General features: G+C 40.2%; 1 long non-coding RNA gene across 2 annotated transcripts in view; it reads left to right on the top strand.

Annotated features, from left to right (window-relative positions):
• Positions 1–18428, top strand: part of LOC115943385 (uncharacterized) — a 22930-nt gene extending 4502 nt beyond the window's left edge. For both annotated transcript variants that reach the window (XR_004077958.2, XR_014143071.1), the window contains exons 3-5: positions 5740–5825; positions 8441–8522; positions 9460–18428. This is a non-coding gene — a long non-coding RNA (uncharacterized LOC115943385). The remainder of the gene's footprint in view (positions 1–5739; positions 5826–8440; positions 8523–9459) is intronic.
• Positions 18429–24289: the final 5861 nt, after the last annotated feature.

Genomic DNA, 24289 nt, shown 5'->3' with positions numbered 1-24289 from the left:
GAGGTCATATGATACATGTCTTTCTCTGTTTGACTTATTTCGCTCAGCATAATACCCTCCAGTTCCATCCACGTTGTTGCAAATGGCAAGATCTCATTCTTTTGATGGCTGCATAATATTCCATTGTATATATATATATACCACAGTGATGTTGCCTTTGTAATGCACAATGATGTATGCTTTGTACCATCTAAAGAATGTAAGATTATGTGGATGTATTTCATAAGGCTGTAGATATTTGATTTAAAAAGCTCTTCCCAGGGCACCTGGGTGGCTCCATCGGTTGAGCATCTGACTCTTTTTTTTTTTTTTTAAAGATTTTATTTATTTATTTGACAGAGAGAGACACAGCGAGAGAGGGAACACAAGCAGGGGGAGCGGGAGAGAGAAGCAGGCTCCCCGCTGAGCAGGGAGCCCGATGCTGGACTTGATCCCAGGACCCCGGGATCATGACCTGAGCCGAAGGCAGACGCTTAACGACTGAGCCACCCAGGCACCCCGAGCATCCGACTCTTAATTTCAGCTCAGGGTTGTGAGATCAAGCCCTGTGTTGGGCTCCATGCTCAGTGGGGAGTCTACTTGAAATTCTCTCTCTCCCTCTCCCTTTGTCTCTCTCAAATAGATGGATCTTTGAAAAAAAATTAAAAAGCTCTTCCCTTGGTTGGAAAGAAAGATTGGAAATAGATGAAATATGAATCTGTAGTCAGTAATGAGTGGGTCTAGAGTATGCTGTTGGCAGGGTTCCAAATGGAAGGCATTTGGTGTGTGTGGAGGTGAGGTAAAAGTCACTTGGATCAGTGAGATTAGCTGTGTGCAGAGGTGATGATTCAGCTACGTGCATTATTTCTGTTTGTACATGACTGTTTAATTTTTCTTGATTACACAAGTGATGCATGGGTGTGTTGTTTTTCTTGTTTAACATTCAACTAATTCAGAAAACTATAGAGTAAAAATGTTAATGTTTCCCTTCACATTCTCCCTGCCAAGTGCACATGAAATACAGTGTCGTGCTTTTCTCTAGAGGCCTCTGGTGTTACCAATAGCAGTGTGGCCTTGCTTTCATTTATTTTTATTTTTTTTAAGATTTTACTTATTTATTTGAGAGAGAGAGAGCATGAGTGGCGTAGAGGGAGACGGACAAACAGACTCCTGGCTGAGCAGGGAGCCCGACTTGGGGCTCGATCCCAGGACCCCAGGATCACGACCTGAGCTGAAGGCAGACGTGTAACTGACTGAGCCACCTGGGCACCCCTCTTTTTTTAAATTATTATTATTATTATTATTATTATTTTTAAAGATTTTCTTTATTTATTTGACAGAGAGAGACACAGCGAGAGAGGGAACACAAGCAGGGGGAGTGGGAGAGGGAGAAGCAGGCTTCCCGCAGAGCAGGGAGCCCGATGTGGGGCTCGATCCCAGGACCCTGGGATCATGACCTGAGCCAAAGGCAGACGCTTAACGACTGAGCCACCCGGGCGCCCCTCTTTTTTTAAATTATTGTGATAAAATGTACATACCATAAAATTGTCCTTTTAACCTTTTATGAGGGTACTATTCATTGGCATTAAGTACATTCATATTGTTGTGCAACCATGAGCACCATGCATCTCCAGAAGTTTTTCATCTTCCCCAAATGAAACTCTTCCAGTTAAAAAATAACCCCCCAAGGACACCTGGGTGGCTTGGTCAGTTAAGCGTCTGACTCTTGGTTGTGGCTCAGGTCATGTACTCAGGGTCATGAGATCAAGCCCTGTGTGGGCCCCCTAGCAGGGAGTCTGCTTGAAGATTCTCCCTCGGTCCCTCCCCTCTCTTGTGCATGCATGCGTCCGCACGGCTCTCTCTCTCTCTCTCTCATATAAATAAATCTTAAAAAAAAAACCAGAAAACCTCCCTGGGGCACCTGGATGGCTCAGATGGTTAAGGTCTGCCTTTGGCTCAGGTCATGATCCCAGGGTCCTGGGATTGAGCCCGACTGGGGGGGGCTCCTGACTCAGCGGGGAGTCTGCTTCTCTGCCTCTCTCCCCTGCTCACGCTCTCTCTCTCTCAAAGGAATAAATTTTTAAAAATCTTAAAAAAAACATAGTAACTCCCCATAACCCTAACTCGCAGCCCCTGGTACTCTCTATTCTACTTTCTTTCTCTATGAACTGGACTATTGTCAGTACCTTGTATAAGTTGAATCCTACAGTATTGTTCCTTTGTGTCCAGATTATTTCACATAGCGTAATGTTTTAAAATACATGCATGTTATAGCATGTATGAGGATTTCATTCCTTTTTAAGGTTGAATAATATTATATTTACATTATATATGTTTATGTTTATTATAGTCACATATTTATATTTATAGTTTACATATTTTATATATTATGTTATATTTTTGTATATTTTACATTATATATTTACATATTTTGCATATTTTATATTTTTGGTATATTTGCATTTTATATGTGTTCTATAACATTTTATATTATAAAATATAAATATATAGTTATATTTAATATAAATATAAAAAATAAATATATGCACTTCTATTTATTTATGCTATAGTTTTATAATATATAATATATAAACACAACTATAATGTTATTCAGCCTTATGTATGTACATTTTGTTTTTCCATCTGTTGATGGATATTTGGGTTGTCCATCTTTTGGCTTTTGTGAATCATGCTATGAACATTAGTTTACAAATATCTGTTCAAGTTTCTGCTTTCAGTTCTTTGGGTATATACTCAGAAATGGAATTGCTGAATCATATGGTAATTCTATGTTAAGCTTTTTGAGGAACCACCATACTGTTCTCTACAGTGGCTGCACTGTTTCATAATCCCCTCAGCAATGAGCAAGGGTTCTAATTTCTTCAAAACCTCACCAACCCTTGTGATTTCTATTTTTATTTTTTTGATAATAGCCATCCTAATGGATATGAAGTGGCATCTCATTATGGGTTTGATTTGCATTTCCCTAATGGTGAGTGATGTTGAACATCTTGTCGTGTGCTTATTGGCCATCTATATGTTTTCTTTGGGGAAATTTCTATTCAAATTCTTTGCCTAACGGTCATTTTTAATGCAGGTACATGCCTCTCTGCATATATATATTTTATAAGTCATATAAATATATTTATACTTTACCTTCAGATCTATGTCAGTTTTTGTTTTAAACACCATAATCAGGGCACCTGGGTGGCTCAGTCGGTTAAGACCTTCAACTCAGGTCATGATCTCAGGGTCCTGGGATTGAGCCCCACATCGGGCTCCCTGCTCAGCGAGGAGTCTGCTTCTCCTTCTCCCTCTGCCCCTCTGCCTGCTTGTGCATTCTTTCTCTCTCAAATAAATAAATAAAATCTTTAAAAAATAAACACCATAATCATATCCCATGGTACGATATATGATAATTAATGCTATAATGTGTATTTTGATTGGTTCCAGTTTTTACCTATGATAATCAGTTTGTAGTGGACAAGCTATCTCTCTTTCTCTTTCTGCATCGATGCCGGGATGCCGGGATTTCTCTTGGCTATAATCCTATGAGTTGCTGGTTTAAGGATAGGAGTTATTTAAAATTTTGTAGACATAAATTCCAATATCCCTAGGACACTCCCAACTACCAATGGCCTCTAGTCATCCTTTGTCATCTGTGGCTAAGACAGTTTTTCTACCCAGTGCTGAGGAGGCCTGAACTTGGAGCCCAGATAAGATATACCCTAGAAGCCCTGCCTCAGCCTGCTGGTCTAACATGTTTTGAATTATTCCTGCCAACCCACATTATTCTCACAAGCTTAAAAACAGGCCTTGATATGCCTCTTGCCAAAAGATCCTCCCCAAAGCCCCAACCCCCACCAAAACCCTTTGCCCTATCAAACTTCTCTAAGGGGGAGCATACCTTGTGGGAGTGTCCCTGCCCCAGGAGGAAATTTCCCTTCCCTTCCTGAACCCTCCAGCTCTCATCCCCTTCCTCTTGTGTACGATGTGGGGAGGCAATGGTCAGATGGATAGCTGCATCCCTCGTACCTGGGCTCTCTGTCGCTGTATACCCTGTTTAATTTGATGGGGTGTTAATTAATATTAGTGTTACAGCATTAACATGCTATATGTAAAATATGTTAAATGCTGTGTATATTTATAAAGTATATTGTATATGATATATACATATTAATTTTCACATCATATACTATATGTGTGTATATATATATATATATATATATATATTTTTTTTTTTCCCTGTAAAACCTCACCTTGAACAAATTTGCCTCTTCTTAATCTTTACCTACCCAGCTTATTGGTACTGTAAGGAGAGACTATTGCCATAGGCAGAACGCTCCCACCCTAAAGTCTGGCACTAAAGAGCTTTTCTTTTATAGGAAGGAGTTCAGAAGGCTGGGAAGTGGGACGAGTGGGTGGGGTGATAGGATTTTTTTGATCAGGGAGGTCAGCTGATTGTCAGGGAGGGGCTGGTAGAGGGTTGTTATGTTCCAGTGCTCAGGGGTAGGTTGGGGGAGGAGAGAAACTGCACCGAAGTTCAGTGAAGTCAAATTAAATTCAAAGGTATTTTATCTAGGTAGTTCAGTGGGGACGAACAGTTCAGCTACTCATTCATTAGACAAAAATGGGAATTTGGATAGTCTGTGCCTGGCCAACAAGGGGTCATCCTCCTGTCTTAGATATCTAAGTCATATAGGGAAGGGTGTTTCATTGCATTTAGGCATTTCCCAGAACACAAAAGGGCTGGGGGATTTCTTACCCATCACAATTTTCTAGGAGCACAGGGTTTGGGTGTGAAGCTCAACACTGTCAGTGTAAAGACTGGATCATTCTGTGGTTTCTCTAAGTTCTCTCACTGGCTGCACATCTTCTCTCCCCACATTTCATCCTAGTGTAAGTCCCTAGCAAATCCTTAGACGTTTCCTACAAAATGTATACAATCATCTCTGCTGCTTCTCCCTTCCCAAGGAGTCCCCGTTGTCACCTGGACTCTGCTGTTGGCCCTCACCACCCACCCCTGCTTCTACTCTTGCCTTCCCCTTTCTGTCCTTTGAGCAGCTGCCAGTTTTGATCTTTAAAAATACAAATAGGAATGGAAAACTCTTACAGAACTCCTGCGAAGCTGCCAATCAGAAGGTGTAAATTCAGATTCAATCTAGGCTTGTTTGCCCTGATCTTGACCTGGCTCCTGGCCCATCTGCCACCCTCTCCCATCACTTTCCTCTCCAGACACCCAGGTCACACCAAGCTCCCGCCATACCTGCATGGGCTTTCTTCCCTGTTGTGCACCTGCCTGGAGCTAGATCACGCCCTGGCCACTTTCATTTTCCTGAGGCCCTCTTCCTTCACAGCTTCCAAAGGCTAGGAACAAGGTGGGAGTAGAGCCCAGGAGCCCTCCAATCTGCTTGCATCAGGGTTGGTGCCTGGGTTTGGGATGTTTGGGGAATAATACATGATACCTTGCATTCTTTTTATAAACTTGGGCAATTGACTTGCTAAACCTCTCTGAACTTGAGTACCCTTAACAGTCATGGGGGTTTGCTAGGCTTCCTCATGGGCAGCAAGGCCGACAAGGCTCTTCGCTGGCTGTGAGAGACAGGACTCCTGCGGCCTTTTAGGAAACCTGTGTGCACACGGCATTTGCTTTGTTTTCATGTGTGGTCATGGGTCTTGTGATGCAGCTTCCAGGCATGTGCTGGCTGGAGTCTAGAGCATATCCTGCCTCTCACATCCACCCTCTTGTCCTTCCTCTAGCTGTGCCTGTTCAAGACTACCTGTCTCCAGGAAGGGAATGTGGAGGCAGAAGCGATGGCTCAGGGTTGCTGACAGTCTGGTTACAGGTAATCAGAAACCCCCTCTTTCCAATGTGACGTCTCCCTCCCTGAGGTTGGCTGTGTCTCCTTCTGGTGGCCTGGAGCCTTCCAACCTGACCAGGACTTGTCTCCACACTTCCTCAGGACCCTTAGCCTCTAATGAATGGTGGCTAAGGGACTTCCCAGAGAATGCTCAGTGTTTGTGAATTTTTTTTTCAGTGCCTTGTTCATATTAGCTCAGTAGTCACTTCAGAGCTGTGGCAGAAAACCAAGAAAGGCTATGAGATGACTTTGTCTCAGGAATTCATGGAGACATCATTCATTCATTTACTAAGTATTTGTCCCAGGCTTCCATGAGCTCAGGGCTGTGTGGCAATTCACCTAGGGGACCCAGGCCAGATGGGTTCACAGACTAGTTGAAGAGAGAAAAGTTCAACCACTTGTTGAAGAGCTAATAAATCGATGAGGCTAGACAAGACTGCTGAGGATGTGTGTGTGGAGAGAGATGAAGCGAGGAACCCTTTCTGTCCGCATCTGAATTTCCCACTTCTTGGTCTTCTGGTGCCATCCTCCTCACACTCTGCCTTCCTGGGACACTGATGGAGATGAGCTTTGGCTGAGCCTGAATGTGTGTGATGTTTCAGGATTCAGGGACCTTTGAGGAAGTGGTGGTGGACTTCTCCCAGGAGGAGTGGGCATCACTGGACACTGCTCAGAAAATTAAGTACAGAGACCTGATGCTAAAGAACTACAGGAAACTGGCCTCAGTCAGCCTCATCTCTTCATTGGTAGATTTCTGCTGCAAATATTTTTTTAAAAGATTTTATTTATTTATTTGAGAGAGAGAGAGAGCACGAGAGCGGGATGAGGGGCAGAGGGAGAAGCAGACTCCCCGCCGAGCAGGGAGCCCGACGTAGGACTCAATCCCGGGAGTTCGGGATCATGACCTGAGTGAAAGGCAGACGCTCAACTGACTGAGCCACCCAGGCGCCCTGCTGCAAATATTTCTTAAGCATCTGTTACATTCCAGGAACTGTTTTTGGTCTTGGGAAAAGAGTAGTGAAGTAGGAGATGTGGCTCACTCTTGAGGAGTGACAGTGTAGAACAGGAGTGGCCACACTTTTCTTTTAAAGGCCAGAGAGGAAATGTTTCCTGCATAGTGGGCCATAGAGTTTCTGTTGCAACGACACAATGCTGCTAATGCAGTGCCCGGTGTAGTATGGTATGTAAACAGATAGAGCTGTGTTCCAATAAAAGTGTATTTACAAAAGCAGGTGGCTAACTCCGGGCTCTAGTCACTAATCCCTAGTCTAGCATCTTCCCCTTGAGAATGAAGATTCATCTTTTTTTTTTTTTTTAAAGATTTTATTTATTTATTTGAGAGAGAGAGAGAATGAGAGAGAGAGAGCACATGAGAGGGGGGAGGGTCAGAGGGAGAAGCAGACTCCCCGCCGAGCAGGGAGCCCGATGCGGGACTCGATCCCGGGACTCCAGGATCATGACCTGAGCCGAAGGCAGTCGCTCAACCAACTGAGCCACCCAGGCGCCCCTGAAGATTCATCTTTATGCCAACTTTATTTTCTTCATGATTAGAAGCTTTGGTGCTCCTGAAGTGTGTCTCTGAGCTTGGGGCTGGGGATCCCCAATCCCTACAGGGCATGATGTGAGGTAGTTTGTGTGGGTCCTGGGTGCCATCACCTCATTGCTCATGGGGTCACACATGCCCATCCTCTGCAAGTGTTGCCCCCACTCTGAGGGGAAGTTGCCTTTTCATCCCTGCACATCCCCCTTGATGTGTCTTTCCCTGTGCACAGGTGTCATTTCCATAAACCCGACCTGCTCACCTAGGTAGAGCAGGAGGAGCTGGGGACCAAGAAAAAGAGAGTTCTGACTCTCTAAGAAACCAGTGTAGGTGAGCCCCAGGCAAAAGGAACTCCATTCAGGGAATTTCTAAAATGTCATGATTTTTAAAAAATTGAGGTATAGTTGACACACGGTGTTACATTAGTTTCAGGTGTACAACATAGGAGTTACACAACAAGTTTTTATGTTATGCTATGCTCACCACAAGTGTGGCTACCATCTGTCACCGTACACTGCTATTAGAATGCCGTCTAAATGTTACCTTGTTTGAGAAATCATCTCAGGCCACTTGGGATGAATTTCTCTTGAAGCTTTGGCTTCGCTTCCTCTCCTTCTTCCTTTTCTCCCCAACTTTCTTTTGTTCCCAGAGAAAGCTCTCTCTGTCCTGCTTCCTTTTTTTCTGAACATTTCCACTTTTGTAAATAAAGTTTTATTGGAACATGACCCCACCAGTTTGTTCATTTTTCTACTGTCCCCAAACTTTGATAGTGCCCTCTGTCAGACTGTTAGCAGCCATTTCACTCTTGACAAAAACATTTCTTAGCATTTCCATCCCTTGTTTCTGTCACTATCAAATTCTTCATATTGCTGAAATCCTTAAAGTCTGTCCAACTGCTGGGGCATTCTTCACTGTCACATTGACTTCTCATGTTTAGGGTCAGTCTATGAATAAAAGCTATATGGGCCTGGCTCTTCGTTTTTGTTTTTAATTACTTTATCTCATCATTTATTTCTCTAAGAACTTAAATGTCTGTCCTCCTCTCCCCCATTAATTTCAGATCAAAAGTTTCAACTTAAAGCCAAAAACACCACTGCAAAGCAGAATAAAGTTTGGAAAAAACACCTCCTGTCAGAGAAATGGTAAGGCTCATGAGGGCACATTGCTGGTTCTCTGCAGAAGAAGTCTGGGATGGCTGTGTTATGGAAGAAGAGCACGACCACCATGGGGAGACACTTGGGTCCGGTGACCTTCACCCAGAAGAAGTTGTTTCTTAGGAGAGAGTCTCTGAGTATCATGAATTTGGGGAACATTCTAAACCAATTTTAGTATTTATTTATGGAGAGTTGCTGTAAGTAAGCAGATCCATTAATATGACTTAGTGAATTTTGACATATAATTCAGTTTTTAAGTATTTATCAAGAAAAATCTACATAAGCAGCTTTAGAATGTCGTGACTATGATGGGACCTTGTGGCAGAGCATTCACCTTACTTAAAATTCGGAAGAACTCAAATAGGGCAGGAGCGGTACATGTGCTCTGAAAATGGTAGTAATTTCTCATGTAGGAATTTGCTTTTTATAGTGCAGACTTTTTTTTTTTTTTAAGATTTTATTTATTTATTTGACAGAGAGAGAGAGCGAGAGCAGGAACACAAGCAGGGGGAGTGGGAGAGGGAGAAGCAGGCTTCCCGCCGAGCAGGCAGCCCGATGTGGGACTCGATCCCAGGACCCTGGGATCATGACCTGAGCCGAAGGCAGACGCTTAACAACTGAGCCACCCAGGCACCCCAGTGCAGAGTTTTTTTAAAGATTTTATTTATTTGTCAGAGAGAGAGAGCACAAGGAGGAGTGGCAGGCAGAGGGAGAAGCTACCCACTGAGGCTACCCGCTGAGCAAGAAGCCTGATGTGGGACTTGATCCCAGGACTCTGGGATCATGACCTGAGCCAAAGGCAGATGCTTAACAGACTGAGCTACCCAGGCATCCCTAGTGCAGACTTTCTGTGGTGGTGGGGAATCCCCATGAGTGCAATTAAAGTGAGAAAGCCTTTAATTATTGCTTATCCCTTAACCAACAGGCACTAACTCAACCCAGAGAGAAACCCCATGAATACAGTTTGTGTGGAAAAGCGATCAGAAGCAATTCTAACCTTGTTTGGCCCAAGAGAAATTACACAGGAGAGAAATGAAATGAATGTAAAGAATGTGGGAGAGTGTTTAGTTATCCTTCATCCCTTCAGACCCATGTGTGATCTCATGCTGGCAAGAAACCCTGTGAATGTTTTCAGTGTGGGAAAGCTCGTGGGTCATCACTCCTCCTTTATGACACATGTGCGAATCCACACTGGAGAGAAACCGTATGAGTTTAGCCAATGTGGGAAACTCTTCAGATCCAGCTTGAGCCTTGCTATAATCAAGAGGATACACAATGGGAGAAGCTGTATAAATGCAATGACTGTGGAAAGGCTTCGTCAGGAGCAGGAACCTGACCATGCATAAGAGAGTGCACACCAGGGAGGGACTATCTGTGTGAAGATTGTGGCAAAGCCTTTAGCAGGAGATTGCATCTGATGGCACACATGAGAACCCATAATGGGGAGAAGCTTTACCATTGCAGCAACCATGGAAAAGCCTTCAATAGGAGCTCTAACCTGACTGCTCACAAGAGGGTACATACAGGGGAGATTTACCAGTGCAGCTACTGTGGGAAACTTCAGTAGTCACCCATCCCATAAGAAACATGTGAGTGCTCACAGTGGAGAGAAGCCCTAGGATTAGAAGCACATGGGAAAGCCCCAGTTGATCTCACATGTGAGCAACTCTGTGAATATCGTTAGTGTAAGAAAGCCCTCCACGGGGACTTCAGTTCCTGCACAAAGAAATTCAGGGTAGGAGAGAAACCTTATGAGCGTTATAAATATGGAATTGCTTTCTTCAGGGTCTTATCCTCAAAATGGAAGTCTAACTCCTTAGTTTTCAGATCGTATTTGTGAATAAAAGCATTTAAGGCCATAGATATCCTCTCAATATCCCTTTAGCTACATTACATGGGTTTCGACCTAAGGTATTTTTATTTTGGTTTAATTCTAAATACTGTTTCTGTTAGATGTATTTTAACTCACAATGTTGATTTCCTTTTTGAGCCTATCAAAATACAACTTCATTTAAATTTCACCTGAACTCTCTCCTTCCCCCAGATTTTATGATATCCATAGGTCTTCCTTTGTTTGGTAGGATACCCATGGTTCCTTAGGTGTGTGGTCTCCCTTGTTGCAATGAGCCAGTAAACCTGACTTTGTTAGACTATAGATTTTGTCCTGGTAGTCTTTGGGTGATTGTGTTGGGGCAATAACATGCAGTCATAAATATGTTCTACTCTCTTGTCCTCTAAAGTGTTTCTAAAAAGTCCTTCTGAAATGTCTTCTAAAATATTTTGTTTTCCATTATTGATTTTTTTATATGTGGTATCAGGAGGGGTCCAATTTAATTTCCTCCCTGGTAGATAACCATTTTTCCTAGAACTCTAATCTGAAAGTCAGTCCCCGTTTGAAGTTTCTGTGTGCATGTTTTTATGTTTCTGGGCCTTCCATTCTGTTATAATCAAATTTGTTAATCCTGTACCAATATAGCACCATCTTTAATAACTTTATTCTATTTTTTAACATCTGAGAGACAGATCCCTACAACTTGTTCTTCAAGAGTAGCTTCTCTCTTCTGTGCCTTTCATTTCTTCATATGTATTTTATAATAAGCTTACACAATTCCACAAAAAATCATATTGGCATTTCATTAGATCAGTACTGGTAGAATTGTTAAATCTTTCAGGCCTTAAACTCAATATCTTCATTTATTTAGTCATTCTCTAATGTCTTTCAGTAAAGTTTTATACATTTTATAAATATATATATTTAAAATGTTATTTTCTTAAAAATATGAAGTGTGGACATTGGCTTCTTAGTATCTAAAAAAAGCATTTATATTGACAAACATGGGTCTTTTTTTTTTTTTTAAAGATTTTAAAGATTTTATTTATTTATTTGACAGAGAGAGACACAGCGAGAGAGGGAACACAAGCAGGGGGGAGTGGGAGAGGGAGAAGCAGGCTCCCCGCTGAGCAGGGAGCCTGATGCGGGGTTTGATCCCAAGACCCTGAGATCATGACCTGAGCCGAAGGCAGACGCTTAATGACTGAGCCACCCAGGCACCCGACAAACATGGGTCTTGAGGGAAAAGAAGGACCAGAAAAAAGCAGCCTCCAACGTTCAGGGAACATGCATTGCTGGTGGGATTGTAAAATGATGTGTGGTCATTTTGAAGAAGTTTGGCGATTTCTTAAAATAAATTTACCATTTGACCCCCAAGAGAATGAAAAAGATATGTCCACACAAAAACTTGCCCACAAATGTTCATAGCATGTTTCATAATAGCCAAAAGAGGAAACCCTGAAAGTCCATCAACTGGAAAATAAGTAAACAAAATCTAGCTATCCATACAATGCACTATTTGGCAATACAAAGAAATGAAGTTCTGATACATGCTACAACATGAATGAACTTTAGAAACATGCTCAGTGAAAGAAACCAGTCACAAGGGACCGCATATTGTATGATTTCATTTATATGAAATATCCAGAATAGGGAAAGCCATAGAGACAGATAGTAGGTTCGTGTTTGCCTGGGCTGGGGTTGGGAACCTGATTAAACAGGCATGAAGGATCTTGTTGGGTTGATAGTAATGTTTCTAAAACTGGTTTGTGCTTATAGTTGTACAACTACGTTCACTAAAAATCATTTGAATTATACATTTAAAATGGTTGAGTTTTATGGTATGTAAACTATATCTCACTAAAACTGTTATAGAAGGAGATTCCATTGTGCATTCATTTTGATAAATCAAGCTACAGTCTCCATTGTGGTAGGATATGTCCATAATACTTAGCTTTGAAGTCATCTTTGCAATAGTGGTGTTCCTTGTAGGGGACAATAGCATGATCTTTTCTCAAATGATGTGTGAGTTCAACTGATGAATCCTTTTTGGAGTAGGTGCATGACTGAAGAGTATGACCCTCTTTAGCTCATTTATTGGGATTCAGGTGAGGTATTTATTTAGCTTGGAGATGTCGTCTTTTTCAGAGTCTTCCTCCTTTTACTCAGTAGTTTCAATGCCACACTTCCTAATTTGGTTCTCTTCCTTGTGTTCTTTAAAAGCCTTGTTGGACTTTTTGTGAGACCTTGAATGGTTTTCTTTCGTAGGCTGTGGGTAATTCAAACTAAAGCGGGATGTAAGGTTTCTGGAGAAGGGCTAGAGGTATATGTATCTTGTGGTCCTTATAGATTATAATTCTCTTTGTGTGTTGAGTTTGGCTTGTAGCAAACTTGCTATATTCTTATTCTAATAACTGATGTGTAGCTCTTTTGAGGTTTTCTGTAGATAATCATATCTACCAATACAGGCAGATTTCCCCTGCTCCTTTTTAATTTGTATACCTTTCTTATGCTTTTGTTGCCCTCTGGCTGGGACTTGAACCATATTGACTAGAAGCAGTCCTAGGTATTCTTTTTTTTTTTTTTTTAAGATTTTATTTATTTATTCGTAAGAGACAGAGATGGAGAGAGGCAGAGGGAGAAACAGGCTCCCAAGGAGCAGGGAGCCCGATGCGGGACTCGATCCCAGGACCCTGGGATCATGACCCGAGCTGAAGGCAGACGCCCAACCATCTGAGCCACCCAGGCGCCCAGTCCTAGGTATTCTTGTCTTCTTCCTGATCTTAAAGGGCATTTTTTTTTTCATATTTCATCTTTAAGTGTGGTGTTCTCTGTAACATTTTTATAGATAACTTTACTAGGATGAGAAAGTTTCTTTCTTTTTCCTGGGATGTTGGCATCCTTTCTCATGAACAGATGTTGAATTTTATCAAATGTTTGTTCAGCATCTCCTGAGATGATTATATTTGTTCACTGATGTATTTCAAAACTCCTAGAACAATGGTAGGACACATGGTAGGCACTCAATAAGTATTTGTTGAATGAATGAGTGAATGAATACATGTAACATCTCTAACATGTTTGTGTGGTAAATTACTTTAATTGATTTTTCACTGTGAAATTAACTTTGCATTCCTGAATAACTTGGCCATCACATATTAGTTACATATCATTGTTCCTGGCTTCCTAATATGTTAGGATTTTTGCATCTTTGAGTAAGATTGGCCTGCTGTTTTTCTTTCTCATGTTGTCCTTTTGTTATTGTTTCAAGAATATGGTGGCCTTATAATACTGGTTGGGAAAATTCTCCCAAAGTTCATTCCTTCACCTAGATTCACCAGTTGTCAACATTTTTTGACAGTTACAGCTTTTTTCATTTGTGTATAATTTTATTTTATGGGTGAGCCATTACAGACATGAGACTTCTTTAACATTTATCCTAAGAACAAGGACATTGTCAGGAACTCAAAGATCTGAGATTTCCCCCTACTTATAGGTTAACAAGTTAGCCTGCCACAGTTTAATGGATGTTGGCCAAAGACACCAGACTTCTGGGTCAGAGACCAAGGACTTTATTACAGGACAGCAGGCAGTACAAGCTTCATATTGCTGTCAATTCCTCTTGACTCCCAAGTCCCACAGGGGTGACATGAAGTGGGTTTGTATCACAGCTTGGAGCCCCAAGCTTTTCTAAGGAGCTGCAAACAAACGTGCTTGTTCTTTGCCCCAGAGGGAGACATTATCTTTATTACACTGAACAACAAAAAACCTGCCCTCTGCTCTAAGGATGTTATATAAACATCCTTGGAGACATAGTCCAGAACAGAGTAAGATGTGCACACGTGAGCTACCCATGAAGAATTGCCTTCCCACAGACATTTTCCTCTGTAATCAAAATATCATTAATACACTGATGAAATTTAGCATTAACAAAATAATGTTACTAGCACACAAACTATAATCAAATCCCTCCCATCCCACAAACATCCTTTATTGAGGATTTGGAACATAATTTAGTTATGAAAATGATTTTAAGAAATCTTATGTGTGAAGCTCTGGGATAATAGACATGTAATAGAGCCATTTGGCAAAAGTCACTTTTTCAACTCAAAAGAATCAGGGCAGGAACCACACAGAAAAGTCATATATTTTTTTTTTTCCACAAAAGAAGGTGTGAAAGCCTTCACAAGCACTCATTCTTGTATGCAACATGTGAGGACGACACTGGAGGAAAGTCCTTTTAGTATAATGAATATGGAAGGTCTTCAGGTATGGATCTTCACTTGCTATTCACAAGAGAACTTGTTCTGAGGGAGAGAGGCTATGTCCATGTTGTGAACATGGCATTGCCTTTGTGCTTACCCCTAACTCATTAATTTGTTTTTTTCTTTCATAATATAAATACTCAAGAATACTCATATCCCTCAAGATGCCCTCTAAATTTTTGAACAAGCTGTGATAGGTAATATTTGTATTTATTATGGCTCGGTTGTAAATATTGTCTCATTTCCATTTTGATGACTTCTTGGACTCATGGGTTGTTCGGGAATATGTTTTCAAGATGCAGTGCCAGGAGTTCTTTGTTGCCTTGTTTTTCATTTCCCATTTAACTGCCTTGTGGTCAGAGTCAGTGATCTGTAGGATATGGATTCTTTGGCATTTGTTGGAACTTTCTCTCTAGCCCAGTGTAGCAGACACTGCTGGCTGCCTCTATATCCATTCTCCTCATTCTTCTTACTCTCAGAACTTGGATTTTGCTCAATTTGTTAATGTTTACTATAAAAACAAAACAAACAAACCAACCAAAACCAAAAACAAAAACCCAAGCATCTCTCTCTCTTATTCTTTCTTGAAGGAGTGGTCATGTCCCAGAGCTCTGGCCCAGGGCAGGTAGGCAGAGTCACTAGTGTAGCTTCTGGGAAAGCTCTTGAAAAGGAGACAGTCCCATGCTTGTTATTTTCACTTTTTGTTCATGGTCCTTCCTCCTCCTTTCTGCCTAGAACCTGGATACAGAGCCTGGAGTTGGAAGACCTTACTTTGTAACCTGTAGGCAGAAGCCACAGGTAGAGATGGTGCAGCCAGAACATAGGGCTCCTTGCTCCCCAGGGGGTTTCTTGAGTGACTACAGCAGTCCTGAACTGCTTATTTCTAGACTCATGTTACATGAGAAAAGAGATACTCTTTTAAAACAAAGTCCTTACTGTAGTTTCATAGTGGGGGAGCTATCAGAAATTTGTGTGGCAGCCATGAGAACCTGCCCCTTAGGTATCTACCTGGGGGCTTAGTTGGCTAATGGCCCTGGTTGCTACCCATCCCAGGACCTACCTTTGGTGTTGTGCTAAGACTACTCCTAGCAGTGACTAAGCATGGCAGGAGTAATAGTGCAAGCCCATTCCTCTGGGTAGTAGGGCTCTTCTAGTGATGGCTGTCGCTCAAGAACACTCCACTGGCCTGGCCCAAACTTGGCTAGACTGTGCTGAGGTTTGAGACTCTCCCTACCCACTCCTCCTTGGCCCTTCCCCCTTTTTCCTGATTGAATTTAACAATAAATATCAAAATATCAATATAAGTCCTTGATGACCTTGTCAAAATTGGTTCTGTGACCTACTGCCCACAAAAGCCCGATTGAAATGGGTTCAGGACAAACTAGGAGAAAAATTGGAGATAGTAAAGAGGAGGATTTTTTAATCTTTATTTAATCTAATTAACTTAGTATTATTAGTAAAGTCATGCCAGTTTTTTTTATTGGTATCTGTTATGTATTTCTCAATTCTTTTCATTTAAACCTGTGTACTTAAGCTTTAGATGTGTCTCTTGTAAATAGGATGTAGCTGTATAAAAAAATCCAATCTGAAAATATCTTTTAGTTTGTAAACCAGTCTAGTCTTTTATTATGATATCTAATATTTTGGATTGATTTCTACCACCCTAATAGTTGTGATTTCTGTTCTGTATATTTCTTTGAAAAATGGGAAATAGAGAAGATGTGATGAAAATATGCATGTACAGTTAAAGATCAATAAACTTGTACCCTCAACCAAGCCAAGAGATAGAAGATTGCTCTACCTCAGAAGTCTTATGTGTGAGATCTTCATGATTATTCTCAAGGTGAAATTAACTATTGTGATTCTTAAATTTATTAATTTCTTGCATGACAACATATTGCCAAGGGTTGGGGGAAGGATAACATGAAGGTTTCTTTGTAGAGATGGAATCATTTTGTATCCTGATTATGAGAATGGTTACCTGAACCTATCTATATATGTGATAAGAAGTGATAAAAAGTCAACTTTATCACTCATATATTACCCACAGAACTCTATTATCTCCCCCCATAAAAGAAAAGAGTGCAAATAACAACAGATAAGATCCAGATGAGGTCTATAGATGAATTAATAGTATTGTAGCAATGCCAGTGTCCTGGTTTGAGAATGTACTATGGTTATGTTAAGATATTATCATTGGGGGAAGCTGAGTGAAGAGTACATGGGAACTCTGTACTATTTTTGCAACTTCTTGTGATTCTGAAACTATTTCAAAATAAAGTTACTAAAAAAAAATCAAGAAGGGAAAAACATTATGTAAGTGAATAGCATGTTTATCCATTCTCATGTGACATACTTTTGCTCACACATTTTTTTTTAAAGATTTTATTTATTTACTAGAAAGAGAGAGAGAGAGCACAAGCAGCGGGAGTGGCAGGCAGAGGGAGAAGCAGGCTCCTCGCTGAGCAAGGAGCCCGATGCGGGACTCGATCCCAGAACCCTGGGGTCATGACCTGAGCCGAAGGCAGACGCTTAACTGACTGAGCCATCCAGGTGTCCCTTTGCTCACACAGTTTTGACGTTTATTTGTGTGTCTCATGTAGTTGTAGTTAATTTATTTAACTGTTGCATAGGGACCTTTTGTATGAATATACCACAGCTTATTTATCCAGTCTAGAGTAGATGGACCTCCTTAGGTTGTTTGCAGCTTTTATCCATTATGAATAATGCTGCCATAAACATTGTTGCACATCTCCCTTGCTCATATATATTAAATTACTCTAAAACTGAACTCGCTGGCTATAGAATCTGTATGCTAAAATTTGTTTTGTGTTTTATGTTTTTTCTTGTATTTTATATTTCTGAGTAGTTAGGAAATGGTATCTCATTGTTTTAATTCATGTTTTGCTGATTACTATTGAGAATGGGCATCTTTTTATAATATTGGCTAGTTTAAATTTCCCCTTGGGAATTACCTGTACATGTTTTTGCTGGGTGTGATAACTTTGATACCAATTTTTACTTCTGTTTGTAAATGTCCCTCTCTTTATGGTGTCTCGATGGTAGAGATTCTGAATTTTAGTCAAATTTATTAGTCTTTTCCTTTATGGTGTGAGTTTTTGTGTCTTGTTTAAGAAATCCTTCCCCAAACAAATGATTATAAATGTGTTTGGCTTCAGTGTCTTCTTCATTTTTTGAAGTTCAGTTTCACATTTAAATTCTTGGGGTGCCTGGGTGGCTCAGATGGTTAAGCGTCTGCCTTCGGCTCAGGTCATGATCCCAGGGTCCTGGGATGGAGTTCCTCATCGGGCTCCCTGCTAGGCGGGGAGCCTGCTTCTCCCTCTGCCGCTGCCTCTCTCTTTCTCTCTCTCTGACTCTCATGAATAAATAAATAAAACATTTAAAAAAATAAATTCTCTATTTTTGTTTGTGACAGAACATGACAAATTTGTTGATACGGTTTTAGATTCCACATTGTAACTAATCTTTAAGAAATGACCACTTATTAATTTTGGTTCAGTATCAAAGAAGACTGTCCACAATTCTCTGAAAAGGCTGTAAAAATGCTCTTCTCTTTTCCATCTATGTGTCTTTGTGAAGCTGAATTTCTTCATATACTTCAATTAAAACAAATCACAACAGATTGATTGTAGAAGCAGATATGAGAGGCCAGCTGTGTATCTGTTAAGCAGACATTAAAGTTATGCAAAAATGTCAAATAATGCCACTCTTCTCTCTAAATTTTCTGGTTTGACAAATGTTCTTATATTTTCAAAATAAAAATGTTATTTATGTTTACATGTAATGGTTTATTGTTATTTTTAAAAGATGAGCAAATAGTAATAAATTTTTTTAAAATTCCATTTTAACATTAATGTTGATGTTTAACACCTTAAAAAGATATGAGTAGAACTTTAGGATATTTTACAGAAATGAGAGAAACTTATTTCAGAAGAATAGGTAAAGAGATCAAGACAAGATTTTGTATGTCTAAGAATCAACTGAAACAATATTAAAGTTCATAAATTTCATTAGTAAAGTAGATTATATAAAAATACAAATGGTTTTTCTATTCCCTGGTATAACCAGTTGGATATGTTAAAAATAACAGAAAATAAAAAGATTTCACATGTTGAGATATAAAATTAGACCTGAAATTAGATGAATGAAAAAACATAATTTCTCAGGAATAGTCAAGGAAAAGTATATTAAAATAATACTGAGACATTATTTTACTCCCATCAGGATGGCAAATATTTTTATTTTAAAAATATTTATTTATTGGGGTGCCTGGGTGGCTCAGTCGGTTAAGTGTCTGCCTTCAGCTCAGGTCATGATCCCAGGGTCCTGAGATGGAGTCCCACATTGGGCTCCCTGCTCAGCAGGGAGTCTGCTTCTCCCTCTGCCCCTCTCCCCTGCTTGTGATCTCTCTCTCTCTCAAATAAATAAAATCTTAAATAAATAAAATATATGTTTGGTTTTTCTTTAAAGTAAGCTCTACATCGAACATGGGGCTTGAACTCATGACCCCAAGAGCAAGAGTTGCATGCTCCATTGACTGAGCCAGCCAGGTGCCCCAGGATCGCAAATATTTTTAAACTTCAATGATAGGTTTGTGGGAAAACTGATATTTTATTACACAAATAGGAGTGGGTGTAAATGGTAACAACCACTTTGGAGGATAATTAGATGTATTTTAAAAATAAAAATCAGCGTACCCAGTGACCTAGCACTTCCCCTCTTGATATCTAGTCTAGAAACACATATACCACAAGTACCACAAGGATTATCTATCTATCATCTATCTATCATCTATCAATCTATCTATATCATCCATCAATCAGTCATCTATCAATCTATATCCTCTATCTTTTGATCATCTATCCATCTATCATCTTATCATATTAGTTAAGGTAACTCTAGCTGCTGAAGCAGATAAGCCCTGAAGTCAGTGTTAGCATTAAAGGTGGTGATATGTGGATGAATTATAACTATTTTTTGTATTCTTTATAATATTCTGAACATGGAATTGACAGGATTTTGTGGCAGATTACATGTGGGCTATGAGAAAAGGAAAAAAATATATGACCCTAAGGATTTCAGCTTGAGCAACTACAATAATGGAATTGTCATTTATTGAAATGGGGTAAAGCAGGAACAAGTGTTGGGGGGAAATAATGAATTTAGTTTTGAGTGTCTCAAAATTAAGATGACCATCACACAGTAGTGGAGATGTTTAGTAGGCATTAACCAAATGCCAAGGTTTGAACAGTATCCCAAGTTAATCATAATTTCTTAAAAACCCTTTTTATTTTGAAATAATTTTAGACACAATAGTGTTGCTTTGGAGCCTCCTTGGGAGCTTCCTGGGTGTAATCTGAAACCAGCCCCTGTACTCTAAAGGAAGGGAGAGATGAAAAAAGAGGCAAACCATAGGGGGGTGGGGGGATGGGGTAACTGGGTGATGGACATTGGGGAGGGTATGTGTTGTAATAAGCACTGGGTATTATATAAGACTGATGAATCACAGACCTGTAACCCTGAAACAAATAATACATTATATGTTAATTAATTGAATTTAAGTTAAAAAAATTAATTAAAAAAGAGGCAAACCATTTCAGATTGGTAGGTGTCAGTTTTAAAGATTTTACTTTTTTATTTTTTTAAAGATTTTTTATTTATTTGAGAGACAGAGAGAGAGAGCATGAGCAGGGGAGGGGTAGAGGGAGAGGGAGAAGCAGACTCCCTGATGAGCATGGAGCCCAACAGAGGGATCAATCCCAGGATCCTGGGATCATGCCCGAGGTGAAGGCAGAAGCTTAACTAACTGAGCCACCCAGGTGCTCCAAGTTTTTACTTTTAAAGTAATCTCTACACCCAACATGGGGCTCAAACTCACAACCCTGAGATCAAAGAGTTAGGTGGCAGTTTTAATGAGCAAGGGAATTTACTTAAGAGTCTTGTTGTAGGCAGACTCAAGACAAGTAGTTTTCAGCACCCACCTGCCAAATCTTAAGTTTGTACAGAGACCTTAACGGGTTCAGACGAGTATACTGTCTAGGTAGTTTCAACATCACATTTCTATCTCAAGGCTGTATCCTTAGGGCAGCTTCTGAAAATGCGGAAAGCAAGTGGAACATGCATTTCAAGGACAGGGGAAAGGGTGAGGAGCCTCCAACTGCCCAGGCCAGCTCTTGAGTCAACAAGTGGTCACATCTTGATGACCTCACCTAACAGAGAAATTACAAAATTAGTACACTCAGCTTCCCTTAGTGACAACATCTTACATAACCATGGTATAATAGTCAAAACCAGGAAGCTGACATTGGCATAATATTATTAAACTACAGACCTTATTCACATTTCACCAGTAGAATAATTTTTATTTAATAATTCTGTTAAATGATTAATTTGACAGTATGTTACTGAAACCCAAGTTTGGCTACCTCTTGCTTGAAAAGCCAATACTCAAGAAATGAATTGTTGTCTTTTTTCCCAGATTTTATTTATCCATCTGACAGAGAGAGAGAGCACAAGCAGGGGGAGCGGGAGAGGGAGAAGCAGGCTCCACACCGAGCAGGAAATCTGATGCAGGGCTCCATCCCAGGACCCTAGGATCATGACCCGAGCCAAATGCAGGTGCTCAACCAACGGAGCCACCCAGGTGCCCCAAGAGATGAGTTTTGATTGGAAAGGAATATGAGCTTTATTCAAGAGGCTGGCCACCTGGGGAGAAGGTGAACTCTTGTCCAAAGGCCAACTCCATGGTTTCTGCCTGGCCCAAGGGTTTTTAAAGGGGTTTAGTGCAGATAATCAGTAAAGGGAGTACAGTGGTCCCATAACATTTCTTTATTACGTGCAGACTCAATGGTGCCAGCGACAGATGTTACCTCAGTGCTTGGAGGTTGTGCAAGGGGATCTGATTCCTTAGTGAGCAGGGGTTGTGCAAGGGGGTCTGGTTCTTTGGTACCCAGGGGTGGTGCAGGAGGGCCTGGTGACATGCAGAAATATTCTGTTCTTTCTAGGAAAGAATGCACAATCTATAGGTATACAAAGAAAGGCTAATCAATGATATGGGCTAAGGGTGCTTGTTAAAGCTTAGACACTACTAAGTTGGCCAGAGGGCCCCAGGCAGCTTCAGGTACAGGGCCAAAATAATTTCCATTCAATCCAGAACAAGGCAGGATTGCCCATATATTTCATGCTTATTCAATACTGCTTTCTAGATTCTGGTTTCTAGAAATAACCTGTATAAATAGTGGGAAAAAAGAGACAAGATTATCTCTATCTTTAGTTATGGATTTATGCATAAAAACACAAAATAATCTGTTTTTTTTTTTAAAGATTTTATTTATTTGAGAGAGAGAAGGAGCAGGGGGAGGGGCAGAGGAAGAGGGAGAAGCAGACTCTCTGCTGAGCAGGGAGCCCGATGTGGGGCTTGATGTGGGGCTCAATCCCCGGGACTCCAGGATCATGACCTGAGCTAAAGGCAGATGCTTAACTGACTGAGCCACCCAGGCGACCCGAAAAATTCTGTTTTAAAACTTAGTATTAGGGACGCCTGAGTGGCTCAGTCGGTTAAGTGGCTGCCTTCACTCAGGTCATGATCCCAGCGTCCTGGGATCAAGTCCCGCATCAGGCTCCTTGCTACGCGGGGAGCCTGCTTTCTCCCTCTGCCTGCCGCTCCCCCTGCTTGCGCTTGCTCTCTGTCTCTCCCTCTCTCTCTGACAAATAAATAAATAAAATCTTAAAAAAAATAAAACTTAGTATTAAATTAACTTAATTTTCTCAGGTACACTCATCACAACACCCCCCCCAACACACACACATCCAATCCCCTCCACACACAAGCTTCATGTAGAAATAAAAATGGGAAAAACTTCCATTCTCAATAGTGAAAAGAAAGTTCAAAAAATTAGAAATAAATATAACAAGAAATGGATAAGATACACATAAAGAAATCTTATGAAATGCAATGAAACAAGATCTGAACAAATGGAAATAATTACTGGATGAGAAGATTTATGTAAAGAAAGAAAAACCAGTCCTCCCAAGATTAACATATAAATGTAAAACAATAACTAAATGATTTCAAAATTTACATAAGGAATAAATGCCAGAGATCAGCCAAGAATTTATTGAAACAAACAAACAAAAATGAAGAGAGACTTGTCTTCCCAATAGTGAAGCAAGATGACTGTGAAACCAGACTGTCTAAGATTGAGTCAGGTGTAAGCTCTCTGTGCATAAGTTTGTTTTTTCATTGTAACAGAGGATGAGAGTAGCACCATTTTGTAGAGTATCTCTAGGGTAAATAATTTAATAGAGGAAACATTAGTCATCCCTATTACTGTTGTAAACAGATATTAAAAATTACAAAACTATTGCAATCAAAACAATATATTAACCATCCATCTGGAGGAACACAAAGTTGCACCTCCATGTCACACTGCATACCAAAACATATACTGTTACAAAGATTTCAAATTATAAGAAAATTAGGAAAATATTTTTATAACCTAGACTTTGGATACACATTTATTCATTTACTTTAAAAGACATTATTTGTCAGAGAGAGAGAGCTCATAAGCAGGGGAAGTGGCAGACAGAGGGAGAAGGAGGCTCTCCACTGAGCAAGGAGTCTGATGCGGGACTGGATCCCAGGACCTTGGGATCATGACTTGAGCCCATGGCAGACGCTTAACTGACTGAGCCACCTAGGCATCCCTGGACACACTTTTAAAAGCACAATAATTTATCCAGAAACTATAAATGACAAATTTGACTGCACAAATATTAAATATTTTGTATGACTTAAGATTCCATAAGGTTAAATCAAAAGCATAAAAAAGCATTTGATAAAGTTCAACACATTTTTCACAATAAAATCTCTTCCCAATCCAAGGATAAAAATTAATTTCTTTTACCTGTTAAGGTCATTGACACCCCGTCCACTACAAATATCATAATTAATGGAGAAAGTTTAGAACCATTGCTTTATTATTATTATTACCACTATTATTTAGAGAGGAAGAGAGAGAATCCCAAGCAGGCTCCACACCTAGCGCAGAGCTAGGCTTGGGGCTCGATCCCACAACCTGAGATCATAACCTGAGCTGAAATCAAGAGTTGGAGGCTTAACCAGCTGAGCCACCCACGTGCCCCTAGAATCATTGCTTTGTACATCAAGAGCAAGACAAGGATGCCTACTAATCACTGCTATTATTCAACATAATATTAGAAATTCTGATCAACACTGTAAGAAAAATTAAATTAGATACAATTATTGGCAGAAAAGAAAAATATATTAAAATAGACTATTGTTTACAGCTATTTACACCATTTACATAAAAAATCCAAGAAAATCAGCAAATTATTAGAACTAATCTTTGTCAAGGTTACTAGATTCATGATCGATACCAAAAATACCATTATTCTATTAATCATATAAATAATCAGTGTGAAATGCATATATACACATACATATATGAAGCATCCGGGAATGACTCTAACCAAAATTGCAAAAAGCAAACATGTGAAGCACATTTTAAGAAAAACGAATGAAGGGAAGGATATAACATTTCACAGATTGGCAGGCTTGCCATTACAAATATGGTTGGTCATGGTATTGGGCTGTAGATGCAAGCGGAAAGAAAAAA

Source organism: Leptonychotes weddellii, chromosome 1, assembly GCF_054177405.1.
Source record: "Leptonychotes weddellii isolate Sample4059 chromosome 1, ASM5417740v2, whole genome shotgun sequence".
Taxonomy (NCBI): Eukaryota; Metazoa; Chordata; class Mammalia; order Carnivora; family Phocidae; genus Leptonychotes; species Leptonychotes weddellii.
The sequence above is the reverse complement of the archived record's forward strand: the minus strand, read 5'-3'. Positions and strand labels throughout refer to the sequence as shown.